The sequence below is a fragment of the Galeopterus variegatus genome, unplaced genomic scaffold (assembly GCF_000696425.1).
Source record: "Galeopterus variegatus unplaced genomic scaffold, G_variegatus-3.0.2 Scaffold2311, whole genome shotgun sequence".
Classification (NCBI taxonomy): Eukaryota; Metazoa; Chordata; class Mammalia; order Dermoptera; family Cynocephalidae; genus Galeopterus; species Galeopterus variegatus.
In genome coordinates this window covers 215,372-230,716 of record NW_007728422.1, presented here as the reverse complement: position 1 = coordinate 230,716, position 15,345 = coordinate 215,372, and the positions used below count along the sequence as shown (strand labels likewise).

The 15,345-nt window shown below is 42.0% G+C and overlaps 2 pseudogenes; both read right to left on the bottom strand.

Annotated features, from left to right (window-relative positions):
• Positions 1–10,411: 10,411 nt before the first annotated feature.
• On the bottom strand, positions 10,412–12,692 carry LOC103597432 (annotated as a pseudogene).
• A 125-nt stretch (positions 12,693–12,817) lies between these two features.
• Positions 12,818–13,190, bottom strand: LOC103597431 (annotated as a pseudogene).
• Positions 13,191–15,345: the final 2,155 nt, after the last annotated feature.

Below are 15,345 nucleotides of genomic sequence, written 5' to 3'. Positions count from 1 at the left end.
GACTCTGTGACACTGAAGTTCCCAGTCCATCATGGGACCCTGACAGCTGACTCAGACCATCTGCTGATCCTATCCTCCTCCGCCTTTTTTTCAGAACAAAGACCCTAACTGCATCTTCCTGCCTCTTTCCTTTTATAATCCCCAGAACAGGAATCAGAAAGCGGGATGATTTTGGCCTGGTCTTCCCTCAAATGCCAGTTATCTGAATCAACCTTCCAATCCTTGCACCACCTTCTGGACTTTTGAGTCATTTGCTTAATGTGAGAAGGCAAGCCGAACCTGGTCTGCCAGTAACACAAGGATTTCCTGGCGGGCTGGGGGTAGAGTTGCAACTTCTTGCTCTTAGAGCACCCATGGTAGGAAACAAAGAGTAGATATCGCTGCCCGACTACAGAAATCTAATCTATCTGTGACCAAATGAGGCATCTTGGAAATCAAAGAGAGAAAGTTAACCTTTTCTACTGATTTTGAAGTTATGTTCAAAGCTTTCTTTTAAGAGCTGTGAATGAAACTTTTTCTAAAAAGAAACAGGATAGTTGAAAAGAATTGTTTCTTGCACACAAACAAAATATCAAACCTTTATTATACCCAATTTATAGATAAAATACTATTCCTGCAGATTTTCATTTTGGAAAATTTGATAATTCCTTATTCATTGTCCCAGCTGCCTGTACAGAGGCTGCGTACCTGAAGCAGGTTGTACTGGACCTAGTCCCTGGCCAATAATAAGTGAACAGTGCATTTTGGCTTTGGACAAGCATGCTGAGTCTCTCTACCACATTCTGAGCACCAGGTCTCTTTTGTTCTAACTTCAACCTCACTGACACTGGGATGAGCGCTACTGTGTGTGGAGGGTTTGGTGGCTGGGAGTGACTGAGAAAACGTGAAGATGATATGCAGTATTTTCTTTCATACAGTAGGTAATAAAGACATGAGCCCAGAAAGCTGAACTAATTGCTTTGACTCATGCTCTAACCCTAGCTAGAGGAGTCAAGGTGCTAAATGTACTTTTATGATAGCTCATGCTCACGGAATTGTCTGGAGAGAGAGAGGTCTTTCAACCTCCAGGAACAAAGAAAATACAAGTTAGAAGCCGTATGCTCCTTGGAGGCCACAGCCTACAGGGAAAAGTGGATGGATGAATTGGACCCTGAAAAGGGCCCTGGCCATCCTTTGTCAGGAAACAAATTTAACCTGGGTCCACGTATTACTTATGGCCCTACTAACGATACGGGTGGCCCCCAGGAGCAAGGTAGGTTTAAGTCCTTATGAAATTTTGTATGGGAAACCACTGACTTGTCAGGCACAGGGGCCTACCAACCCTTCTTCCTCCAAAGGAGAATTGCTTATAGAACAGTACATAGAACAAGTTGGAGCTACTTTAACTATGTTACATGAGTTTGCCTCTAACAGATTGGCTTACCTGACAGATGTCCCTCTACATATTGTAAAACCTGCTGACCAAATCCTGCTCAACACCTGGAGAGAAAAACACCTTAATTCACTGCTGCAACCAAGGTGGGTCGGACTTTATGTGTTGTCACCCATTCAGCAGTAAAGCTGAAGGGACTCAAAACCTGGGTACATCATAGTCAAGTGAAGAGATATGACCCAGGTGGCAGGGAAGTTCAGTCCATTACAGATTCTAAGTTGAAATTTACATGAAAATGATTACTATCATTGTATTTCTTTTCCTTCAGATTAGCTATGCCTGCAAAAACAATTCTTTTTAAAAAATTATTCAGACATAATCGATTGTACATATCTGTAGCATACAGCATTGGATACCAATACCTGTGTGAAATATGTGATGCTCAAATCAGGATAATTGGTATATTCGACATTACACAATGTAATCGTTTTTTGTGGCCCTTTACCAATTGCTTGCTACCCCCCACACCTTTCCCACCTCTGATAACCTCAGTTCTGCTCTCTTCTTTTGAAACTTCAATAAATTATTGTGACGGTTGTATCTTTCTTTCTTTTTTTATTTATTTTTTAGTTCTCACCTCCACCCCTACCTATCCCTTTCAGTGTGGTTATGTTATTCATTTGAAATACAATGGGATTTATTTGTTCCTATTTGTGTTTAGTTTTATGTTTTGCTGCTCCCCTTGTTATTTAACTTAATTAATTTATTTATTTTGGGTTTTATTTGGTGGCTGGATGGTATGGGGATCTGAAACCTTCATCTTGGTGTTACAGGCTGTGCTGTAACAAGCTGAGCTAATCAGCCAGCCAATTTTACTTTTTAAACATGTGAAATGTTAACATGCTTCCAAAAGTCAAAACCATGCAAAAAGACATATTCAGAGAAGTGTCCCTCCCATATCCTTTCCACCCTGTTGCTAAGCAATTTCATTATTTTCTCATTTGTCTTTTTTGTATTTCTTTGCAAAAGTAAGCAGATACATGTATGTTTTCTTATATCCCTTTCTTTATTATTAAGAAAAGGTAGTATGAAATATATATGTTCTTTTATACATTACTTATTTCACTGGCTAATATATCCTGGAAATCATTCTATATCAAATTAGGGAAATAATGTATCATTGTACAAACATATCCTGTGTTTGTCCATGTAGATAGTGTCAAGTATTTTGCAGTTACAAATAAAACTGTATCAAATAACCTTGTACATTTGTATTTTTGAATCATTGGAAATAAAATTTCATGGCAAATTCTTAGTAGTGAAATTGTTGGGTCAAAGGACATATGTACAGCTAATTTTATTAGATATTACCAAATTCCCCTCCACAGAAGTTAAATCATTTTGCATTCCCATTAGCAATGTTTGAAAGGGCCTATATCTCTATATAGCCTCACCAGCATATATATTATCAAGATTTTGAATGGTTAATTAGCATTTTTCTTATTATAAGTGAAGTTAAATATCTTTATTATTATTTAAATAGTTATTTAATATTTAGTATAGTATTTAAATATATTAGTTAAATATATACTTAAGGGCCATTTTTATACTTTTGGGGTGAACTTGCTGTTCATATATTTTGTTCATTTTTCTACAGGATTTTTGGTCTCCTTTCCTTCCATTATGTATTATGAATATTAATCCTTCAATTGTGATATATGTTGCAAATATTTTCTTCCAACTGGTCATTCGCATTTTTACTTTGCTTGTCATCTTATTTACCTGTGCAAAAGCTTTTTATATTTTTGTACTTAAATGTATTAATCTTTTCTTTTATAGCATCTGGATTTTTAGGCATTACTATAAAGCTTTGCCCTGTACTTTATAATATAATATTGTATAGTATAGTATAATATAATATAATATACACAGGAATTCACCTGTATATATGATATTATTGTGTAATTTCTTCTACTACTTGTATAGTTTTATTTCTTTACAGTTGGGTCTCATGTTTAACAAATCTTTTTTATTGAAGTATAACTTCAATATACAGTGAGTTGTTCACTTCTCAGGTGTACCATTCTATCAGCTTGGATAAATGCACATCAAGGCACAGAACATTTCCTTCACCCTCTCTCTTTTCAAAGGTGCCAGACATGCACCTGCAGTCTCTCCCTGTGTCTTGCTTTCTTCTTCCCCTTTAACCTCCAAAGGCACTTCCTGCAATAAAGCTTTTGTGTGTCTAATCTCATCTTGTTTCTGTTTCTTGGTTCTTCGAACAGCCATAGGTGGTAACAGAAGTTGAATGGAAACAGAAGGGACCAGTGACCCATGGGGGGACTTTGTGCTTCCATCCCCATGACTCTGGGCTCTGCAGAGCTGGAGGTCCTGGCTCCCAATGGAAATGTATTCTTGCCAGTTGGCTGAGCCTGTAATCTACATCTGCCACTAGGACACTTTGAACTACTTACATCCGAGGTTGGTAGGCACACAGAGGAGGCATCACCTTAGCAGGGTATTCATTGATCCTCATCATCAGGAGGAGGAAGGGCTGCTCACACACAGTGTGTGCAACCTCCCTGTACTTCCTTGCCTCACTGTAGCTGTGAAGCCACGTGTGCAGCAACGAGAAGGGTCTGGTTACCCAGGGAACAGACCCCTCAAAAGTGAAGGTTAGGGTCACAGCACCAAGAATGCCACCTATCACTATGAAGTGAGGGTGAAGGAATTTCGAGTGGACTTTGGAGAAGGGACAGGATGAGTACCAGTTTTGTTCCTGAGACCAACTGCTGTGGCAGACCCCTCAAAAGTGAAGGTTAGGGTCACAGCACCAAGAATGCCACCTATCACTATGAAGTGAGGGTGAAGGAATTTAGAGTGGACTTTGGAGAAGGGACAGGATGAGTACCAGTTTTGTTCCTGAGACCAACTGCTGTGAAGAGGGCTGTGATTCATCCCACTATTAAGTTTCCCCTGAAGGTGTGAGGCCCACGGGAACCTTGCAAGAGCTGCTCCTGGAATAAGTTTAAGAAGTGGCTGTGCTGGCCATGGAGTACCCCACTCGTATTACCTTTAAGGAGAACCTGCCACAGGGAGCCCCAGATGCCGCCTTGTGAATGCCGAGGCTCCACTTCCCTGGGGCTACACATGTCAGGACCACGAGTGCTGGCCAGCTCCTGTCCAGCGCTGGACTCCCCCTAAGGGCCACTATGGCCTGTAGACTCCCCACTGTCCTGGCTGAAACTTTCTTGGAATCGCACCGTGGTCTGACGTTCTTCCCCGATGATGGTGTAAATTGCCATCTAGATTGCCATCTAAAGCACCCCTTGCCTACTTCTGCACTCTGTTCCTTTATCCTTCACTGGCCCTTTCCTAGATAATTATCTTCCACATTCAATACCATCTTAGTGTCTGCAATGCCAAGGACCCAAAATGACACTTTGAGGTTGCTGAATATGAGCAACTGATTCTTTTCTGTATTTAAAATTGTTCCTCCCCTCGGGCCTGGAGGTAATGCCATTTTTCACTCTTTCTTTCCTGAGTGTAATTGTCCCTCTCCCCAACTTCTGTGAGGATAATTATCCCCTTCCCAGGCTCTTTTATGGTGCAGTTAGACTCCTGATGCTTAGCACCTGTCCTCGAGACAAGTCCAGATGGTCGGCATCCCAGAGTGGACACAGTGTGAACTCATGCTGAGACCTCAGACCAAGAAGCCACATTGCACCACCAATGGAAACCTTATCTTGGGGATTCAGTTACTGAGCAGAAGCCTCACGCTATTGTACAGAATTTCATAAGCTCAGAGAAACTCTGTTTTCTAGAAATTAGGGTTCCTGCATTATTTTTTTCAGGAATCAGTGCAATTAAGGGTCTACCCCAGACTGGTATAACTCAAATTATAAAGGGCTTACATTCTTGAATAGCGACACAAATATATATACACATATATATGAGTGTATTTATTTATGGTTATATATATGTGTAGGAGGACTGTGGGGAGGGTGGAGTGTCTGAACATCACAAGTGCAGGATCTGCCGTGAAGGGCTGGGGACAATGACGCCATCGCTGAGTCTCCTGCTGAGCCACTAATCCTGTGTTCCTCCTCACACACACCCTGAGGTGGGATTGCAGATTTGGACTCTGGAAAATCCACAGCAAGTGGAGGTCAGGGGCGACCGGATCAAGATCGGTCCCTAGGAGTGGGGTGCCTGGGTATTTTGGATAGAGAGAAGGGAAGATATGAGGTGGGCAGGAGAGCCAAGTGAGGAATCGGGAGCACTCTGTGAGGGGTTACGTTTCCTGGGAGCACCGTTCCGATTGCACCCCTTCTATGTTGAGTTCCCTGTACTGAGTTTCCTCCAAACCCTTCAGTAAAGCCTGATACACCTGCACAATGTTGTGGGGTACTTTCTTGGAAGACAACGGGAGCTTCCTCTCCTCACAGGACGTGGAGCTGTGGGTGGTGGCTGAGGGAGGAGGTGGCCCACAGCAGAGCTGGGAGCAGAGCCGAGGGGCCACTCACTAGGCCGCTCATGAGAAACTCTGATTTCCTGATATTTACTTGGAAACAAGAGAACCCAGTCTGGAGGCCATCGGTGATGGTCTCCACAGGGTGAGGAACACCCACATGAGCCATGTGAGCCTGTCTGAGCAAAAGCGGGGTGCTACCGACTGTACCAATCTGCACAGTTATGTTAGGACAAGAACTAGCCCGGCATGCACCATGTTTGCCTGGAGGACAAAAGAGCACAGATACAGACTATTACAGTAGTCTAAGATTATCTATAAGAACCGTATTGCAGGTAGAATGGAGAGGAGGGATCGGATACTTGGGCAACCACCACAGACGGCTTTCTTACCACATCAGAATTACAGAACTTACTTTGTTGATGGCTATGACCTAAGACCTCCTCTTATGTCAGCAAAAGAGAAATATCCTCATGACACTGAGATGAGGCAAATGGAGGTTGTGATATACCGTAAGGAAGACTCTGTAATCCTAAATTAGCAAACTTCAAAAAAGCTCTTTGAAAGAGCAGTTAACACCCATTTGGAAAAGATTCCCATGTTAGCCAAATAAGTCTTTAAGGGTCTGATATGTTTCTAAAAATTTTTCTTGCTTTCTCTAACTACTCACTACTCATAACCACTTTACTGTGTTTTTTCAGAAGGGCTGATTTCTTGTACAAAAGTGGAGCAGAAGGCATAGATTTTATATATTAGAGAAACAAACATTCATTGTTGGAGAAATGACCTAATTCTGTAACAAAGTGTTTTATGAGAGATAAGGAAGTTAACTTACACTTCATAAAGTAATAAAGATTTACACTTTATTACTGAGGCTTTTCCAGGATAAGTGCCGCAACTGAAAGTAGGAAGAAATGCCAAATTCCTCAAAATAAATTTCAAAGCCATGACATGTCTATGTGAATGATTCATGCATCATGCTGGGCTATCATAAAAGAGCTGTTCTGGCTGAACAGAAGCTGCTCAATTTCCAGAGACATTCGATTCACTTGAGTCAAAAATAAAACTTCATATGTAGCCAAATAGAAAATGCTTACTAAACCTCAGGGTTCTTCAACACCCTCAGAATTGTACGGTCATGCTAAGGGTGACAGAGAACAAAGGGTTGGCTCAGGATCAGGTCATTTGGTCTAAGTATGCAGACAAGCATGAAGCAGGCACATGGCTAAAATGCTTGGTGTCCAACTTGAGTCAGCGGCATTTCTTAGCAGCTCCTACAATAACGATGCATCTTATAATCAGTGGCATCTTAGACATGAGGAAATGTGGTGACTAGGAAACACATGAAAAACAGTTTCAAAGCCACCAAGTGAAATGTTTCTGGTTGTCATCTTCTTCTTGCGATACATCTGTCTCCTTCACCCCAGGTCTTCAGAGAAGCACAGCCATAGCCAGCACAAGAAAGGATCCTACCAGGTCTGAGTCCATCTGGTCGACCTGTCCTACACAGTCCTACTTTATATTATTACTAGTCCAAGCTGATACATTTCAAATGCATTTAAACTCTTACTTCAGGCTTTCCCTAAGTTTCCCTTTGTCTTAACCTATTTCCTTTTGTAGGACTTTCTTGCCTGCCTTGTATAGGTAGGAGGAAAACAAAGGCCCTGCAGAATGATCAGGGAATTTGTAGGTGAGACTTCTTTGTTTATTTTGGCAGGTAAAAATCATCTTTGAGACCAGCTTTGGAACATTTTATTGGTTTTCCCTGAAATGAGAGATATGTGAGGTTAAATGCCCAGCCCTTGATACCTTCCTTCTACTGTGTAATGGAGTTCAATTTCACTTACGCACCAATGAACATTTGCTGCCTCCTTGCTCATTTCTGGGACTTATGCACAGCACTTGATGGGGGAAGATGATGTGTCCAGCTGAGGTTGTCCTTGGCATCTGTCTTCTCCCACCTGTCCTCTCTGTGACCTCTGCCTCTCTGCCAGCTTCCCCTGATGACATCAGATCATCTTTTTGTTGCCGTTTTTGTTTTCTTTTTTAATTCAATATTCTTATTTTTAAGAAATTTATGGGCATGATCATGCTCCCTGGAAAAATCCCAGCCTTTGACTAGCAACTGCAGTAAAATTTTAATAAGACAAAAAATGCTCAGTAAATGGAGAAAGGTGTCCTGATTGAATTTTCCTGATACTCTTCAGGTTAAGCAGAAAATATCAGGTGAAATATTTGTAAAAAGGAGAAGTCTACTTTCTTTTGAAGGCAGACGATTAAACATTACCATTAAGAAAAATTATTTAAAAGCTGGCAGTAAGAAATAAAGGTAGGCAGCATGTCTTTGCAGTATCATGTGAGGGCATTCTATAACAAGCCTACCTAAGGATTATTCAGTTACGTAGGGCAGAGCTTCTCAACCTTCACACTAGCGACATTTTGGGATGGAAAACTCTTTGTTGTGGAGTCTGTCCTGTTCATTGTAGGATGTTTAACAGCATCCCTGGCCTCCACGTATTAGATGCCAGTAGATAACCCCTCCCACCACGAGCTGTAACTAGAAATGTCTCCAGACAATGTCAGATGTGCCAGAGGGAGGCAAACTTGCCCCTAGTTGAGAACCACTGATTGGGGAGAATACACCTTTGTTTGGCTTTGCTACTTGCTATTAATGAAGGGCTCAAACTCAGTAAAAGGTACATGTTAACTTGCAGATCTCATTTGATAGAGATGAAAATAATTTTTCCCAGTAGAAGAGATCCCCAAATGTTATGGTTTTGTGCTGCCTATGGGGCATTAATCAGTTTTGTATCCTACCTAGGAACTTTCTTCTAACATTCCTTTATAAATGTCTACGAATATCCACTTTCTCAAGATGTTCTTTGAACCAGCTTTGCCATCTCACTACTCTCACTAATTACTGAGTTGAGTAAACTTTTGACATGTTCAATGTATATTTATAGAGAGTCATGTTTTTAGCTCTTATGAAAATTACACTTTGGCATCACCGACTTTTCCTTTTCAGGCTGGGTGACCATTGTGAACTTTGGGATCAGAGGCTCCTAGCTTTCGGGTTTGGCTTCCAAGTCTTCTCAAATTCTTGCTGTCTCCCATAGCTCTCTCCTCCTCTCACCCCCAGTGTCACTGATCAAGTTGGGAACCCCTCATCATTTGCACCTGGACTGCTGCACTGTCTTCCCATCTGGCCTCCTCATTTCCAGTCTTTTGTTCCTTCCTTCTATCCCTGGTGAGCTTTGCTGCCCCAAAACGATTTTTGAACCATGGTTCTGACATGTTGCTTCCAGGACAAAGATGCCAGGCAGGATCATAGAATTTCTGAATAGAAAAAGCTGGTCTTTCAGATTCAGGGTTAGGAGTTCAGATTTCTACATGCAAAAAATGGAGACCCAGAAAAGCCAAGTAGTTAATTAAAGTCACACAGTGGGGAGTAGAATATTTCTAAAGAGACTGGTAATCAGGCTGAATGGGACCTAAATGGTCCCTGGATATTGACTTTGTGCACAAATCCTGGATATCATCCTGTTCCCCATTTACTTCTATTTCAAGTACAGGGCAGAAAAATGTTTTCATTAATGGGTGCGGCGAATGGGGTGCCAACTAATTTGGGCTTTTCTGGCTTCAATTAACACTCTCCAGAGCAGGCCTGATCTGTTTTCCTTTGGCGTTAGGATCCTGCCTGCTTTAACCTCAGAAAGGTCTGGCTTCCTTATTCTGTCACTCAGTTGACTGTTTGGGTGGTTTGTCCTAATATTCCTGTAATTAATACTATTTGCTTTTTGCTATATGTTTCTGCTGCTTTCCAGCTCTCTGGCCTCTAGTTGCACTTCTAACTTCTTCTTCTTCTTCTTTTTTTTTTTTTTTTGGTTTTTCCATAGAGAACCAACAATGGAGTTAGCTACTTAATAAAAAAATTTCTCCCACACGTACAGTTGGTTCAGCTTGGTGTTGGATGCCATTTATTTTTGCACAACTGCACAGACTGCGATAAGTATTGTATCCACTTGATTAAAGCCCACAAGAATATCTTAGTTAAATAGTGCCCGACGCATGTGGTTATAAAATCCTATGTCATACCAATTAAGATTGGCTTGTTTGCTTTGTTTTTTTATGAATTATGTTATTTCCCCTACAAAATCACTGGCAGTGTGTGGTTTTCAAAATCAACGAATGGTGTATACATATCCAAAATCAAATGTATTTTTGGAACTTAAGTGATACCTCAAGGCAGCTCTGTTTCCTTACATTCCCCACATTCCCATTCACTGTTTTTTTGGCATTTTCTGGAAGTGCTAAGCCAAAAGGTGAAAAGCTTTATTTCAAAGTAAAACTATTTGGTCCTAGCATAATCATTGCCTTTCCTACTTCATTCCATAAATCAAAATATATTCTAGATGGATCCAAAATTTAAGCGTAACAAAAGTCATAAAAATTTTAAAAGAAAATGTGAATGAATATTTGTATGACTCTGGGCTTTTGAAGCATGCTACAAAGCTCAGAAACCAAGAGGAAAGTATAGATAAATTTGACTACATAAAAGAAATGCAAACTTAGTCAAAGTCCACCAAGATACTGGGACGAAATATCTACAAAACCAAAACAAAGAGTAAATGTCCATTAAATTCAAAGAGCTCTTACAAATGAATAAGAAAAACTAACAATCCAATAAAACAAATGTGTAGAAAAAATCAACAGCAAAGAAATTTAAGAAGAAATGCAAATGACCAAGGGGAAAAAAAACATGAAAAGATGCTTGAACTCACTATTAATCAAAGAAACGTAGATTAAAACCACAGTGTTATATCGTTTTTCATCTAGTGATTATGGAAAAGACAAAAATAAGAGATAATACTATGTGATGACAAGAGGGGGTACTTTTGTATTAGGTGGATAACTAAAGCTGCACAATCTTTGACCCAGAAATTATACTTCTAGTAATTTATTCCATAAAGATAGTTGCACAAATACACAAATATATATGTATAAATATATACATACTTTTTTAATGCAGCAAGTTTTCTAATTAGAAATGTATGGAAACAACTTCATTTCTATTGGTAACAAGATTTTAAAAATACTTATACTATACCTCACTCAAGCACAACCAAAGGAATAATCTTAATGCAGCAAGTTTTCTAATTAGAAATGTATGGAAACAACTTCATTTCTATTCGTAACAAGATTTTAAAAATACTTATACTATACCTCACTCAAGCACAACCAAAGGAATAATCTGTGGCCTTTAAAAACGAGGTAGCTTTGGAGCTGGCTGGTTAGCTTAGTTGGTTAGAGTGCGGTCTTGTAAAACCAAGGTCAATGGTTTGGATCCCTGTACTGTCCAGCTGATAACACCAAGGTCCAGGGTTCAATCCCTGCTCTGGCCAGCTGCCCAAAATAAAAAGTACTAACGTGGAATGACTTCATATATACATATATTTTTAAAAAAACTGATTTTTGCTTTATTCTGTAGTTTACATATGACAGCCCCAAATCCAACACTTGGTTGTTCTCTTCTGACTTTGTTGTTCTTTTAGTATCGATATCAACAAAGACCATTTCTCCCAAGAGGATACGCAGTTTGATCTTCATCTAGTACATGTAGGTCCTCAAAGATCCTGGCCCTCCAGAACCTGTATTGGACTTGCACCCTCCCATTTGACTGTGTACCCTGGTCTGTCTGTGCTGGGGTTCTGCCCTGGTCTTGTCACTTCTGGGGTGTCCCAGGGCAGGCTCCATGTGATGTGCCAACTCTGAATAAATAGGCGACGCTGCTTGGAGCCCTAGGTTGAGGAAGCGTGAGAGGCAGGCTGGGTCTGGGTTCCATGACAAAGAATGCTGTGATTGATTAGCAATGTCTGCCACGGCAATACCCATTAGAAGTGGCTGGAGAGGGGGTTTTGGAGGAACAGGCTCAGAAAGGGATAAGGCATGTATTCCATCCTTGCCATAGGTGGTGGTTCTGCTACCCACACTGTGTTGTCTCACTGGCCAAGTGGATGCAGAGGCAGTCTGAAGGCCACAGAGCTGTGAGTGGCTTCCCCAGGGTTTGGAGGGAACAGCATAAGCCCCAAGCTAGAGGGAGCTTTTTGGAAGGGCAGCCCATGCACGGTCTCATGGGGGTCTGCACATTAGTTCTTTATCCTCTAGAGTCTGACTCATCCAGGTGAAGATAGGTGGCTGGCCTCAGAGGGTTAGATGCAATTTGGCATTTTTATATGGCATTTACACAGAAATGACCTTTACCTCTGGGTAAATTCAGAACTTTCCAGTCCAAACTAAAAAGGTTTATCTTCTATGTGCTACCAAGAAACCAAAACTGAATGAAAGGACAGTCTTACTTGAAAGTCCCAGAATGAGGGAGCACAGCTTCAAAAAGCACTGTCACAGCAGATGAGGGCACATGTGAAACAGTGTTTCTAGGAAACACCAAAGGAACTAAATATGACCCCTACTTTGCCTTTGGCTTCCCCTTCATGCCGCTCCATACCCAGGGCCAGGAGGCTACTTTGCCGGCTGACTCTGGGAATGTTGCAGTGTACCAGGAGGGTATCCGGGTGTCTGCTGAAGTCCCCCACTCCCTGCTTATGGGGTCTGAAGGCTTTCTTCGGGATTCTTTCCATCTGCCGCTTCTTCTGCATCTTCTGGAAGGTCATCTGAGCGGGGCTGCACTTGTCCAGGCTGCCACGCTTCTTCTCCTTGTCCTTTTTGCTTGTTCCCATGCTTCTGGGAGTTTCACCTTGTCTTTGTCTTTCTTCCTCAGCTTGGACACAGCAAGCTCTGTGACACTTTTCACCTTCAGGGGCTCCTTTGGACCTGCTTGTAGGTCACCATGGTGCCCGCCTGAGGTTTGGAAGGTAGATTCTCAATATACATTGTAAAGAGAAAAAGCAAGTTTCAAAAGGGCAGGTAAAATATAATCCANTTCTAGGAAACACCAAAGGAACTAAATATGACCCCTACTTTGCCTTTGGCTTCCCCTTCATACCCAGGGCCAGGAGGCTACTTTGCCGGCTGACTCTGGGAATGTTGCAATGTACCAGGAGGGTATCCGGGTGTCTGCTGAAGTCCCCCACTCCCTGCTTATGGGGTCTGAAGGCTTTCTTCAGGATTCTTTCCATCTGCCGCTTCTTCTGCATCTTCTGGAAGGTCATCTGAGCGGGGCTGCACTTGTCCAGGCTGCCACGCTTCTTCTCCTTGTCCTTTTTGCTTGTTCCCATGCTTCTGGGAGTTTCACCTTGTCTTTGTCTTTCTTCCTCAGCTTGGACACAGCAAGCTCTGTGACACTTTTCACCTTCAGGGGCTCCTTTGGACCTGCTTGTAGGTCACCATGGTGCCCGCCTGAGGTTTGGAAGGTAGACTCTCAATATACATTGTAAAGAGAAAAAGCAAGTTTCAAAAGGGCAGGTAAAATATAATCCAATTTTTGTAAAATAATAATATATTGACTGCTGTTGACATTCTTCTAGAAGTTTCCTACAAGGAAAGCATGAGTCAGTCACTTTGGTATTGGATGGAATATGTCTTAAATCCAGTAATCCTTCCCTTCAGAGCTGGGCAGGGCTCATTCATTCAACCACTTACTCATGAATTTCACAAGCGCTGATTGTACACCCCGGGCAATGAGTAGGAGGCTAAGCAAACTGACCTTGAAGTCAGATTTCCCGAATGTGACTCCATCACATGGAACTCTGTTATCTTGGGCAAGTTAATTTCTTCCCTCCTACATAATCTCCCTTTATGGGTGGAGAAACCAAGGCCCAGGGAAGAGAAAGGCTGCATCCTAGGTGGCCCCCTAGCCAGGGAGTAGCACAGCCTGATCTAGAGTCACGTTGGGAATGGCCAGCCTCCCTAGGAATTGTTATACTCACAGTGTGGGCAGCTGGAGTAGAGTGGAGTGAGGAAGGGGGTGGGCCTGGGGCCAGACTGCCAGGCTACAAATTCTGGCCCTGCCACCTACTAGTTGTGTAATCTTCAGTAAGGTCCTCAGTGTCTGTGCCTTATAGGATTTGTTGTATTAAGTGTAAAGGGCTTAGAACAGTGCCTGGCACACACGCAGCCTCAGTGTATCTTAGTTGTTATTATTTGTGAGGCACTGGTGGATTAAAAAGCGACAAGAAAGTGTAGTTCTTGTACTGAAAGAATATAAAACACAGTGGAGAACAGAGTGTGGGAAATACTACAATGAGGAAAGTATTGTGATCTTGAGGATAATAATTAGTCACAAGTATTGTGACTAAGCTGGACCGTCAGCCTGGCATTTCCCTAGTCCCCTACTATTTGCCAGGCTGATCTCTGTGCACCCAACAGGTCGTAGCCACCTCCTCTAGGATGTTTTCCACGAGTCCTACCTTCCCACAGAGCTTTAGGGCTACTTGCCACAGGAGCCTGTAGTACTTTTGGTACTTCCAACATTTTTCGTTTTTGCTTGTTGCTCTTCTCCTCTATGAACTCCTGCACAGCTGAGTTTGCATGGCACTTGCTTACCGACACATACTCATTGGTATGCTCAAGTTACAGGTAACAGAGGCAGGGAGAGGATCAAGGAGATCCCAGCACAAGGGAGCTAGGATTTTCCACAACCACCCCAACATGGGCTCTAGTCCACTATCAATTATCCACAGCAGGTACACAACCAGGCCAGATGACAGCTGTGGCTCCAGAAATCCCCTGGGCAGGGCCATGGCAGGAAACATGGCTCAAAGACAAAGCTGTTCCCTGATGAGCAGCGAATACATTATTTGAGACTGGACTGTTTGACCTCCCACCTGTACAGTCTTCTGCATGCTTCCCTGACAGGTAGGTGTGGTGGGAGGGAAGTCAGAGGCTCACCACTAGCTCCTACAGGCCTGCACTCACCCCTCCCCACCTCCCACTTTGCTCCCCACCAAGGAAGGTACAGACAGACTCTTTTTGACCAGGCCTAGCATGAGTTCTCAATGATACATGCCTGAAGGGTGGCAGTGACCATAACTATTCCCATGAACCTTTCCAGGGGTCCAGAGTGTGGAGCTCATAGGACCTTACAGGCTGGGGCAGCATAGAGAGGGCCTTAGAAATACTTTCCTCATTTGCTACCAGAATGGGTGGCATGAAGAGCCAGTAGATTTTTGGAATGTGTTTTGTTTTTTTTTAGATCAAGAAAATAGAACTAAAATGCATTGCATGTTATTTCATACAAAGCATTTTTATATTTTCATATAATAGTTGACATGGTGGTCACTTTCCTTTAAAAAAATAATATCCTTTTTTTTTTTCCTAATTTTATTTTGTCTATATACAATGTGGTTGATTATTGTGGCCCATTACCGAAACCCCTCTCCCTCCTCCCTCTCCCCCCTCCCACCCAACAATGCCCTTTCTGTTTGCTTGTCGTATCAACTTCAAGGAGTTGTAGTTGTTAAGTCTTCAAAAACACAAAGTTTTTTTTGTGTTTGTGTGTGAATTTATTTATTTATTTTTAGCTCCCACCAATAAGTGAGAACAT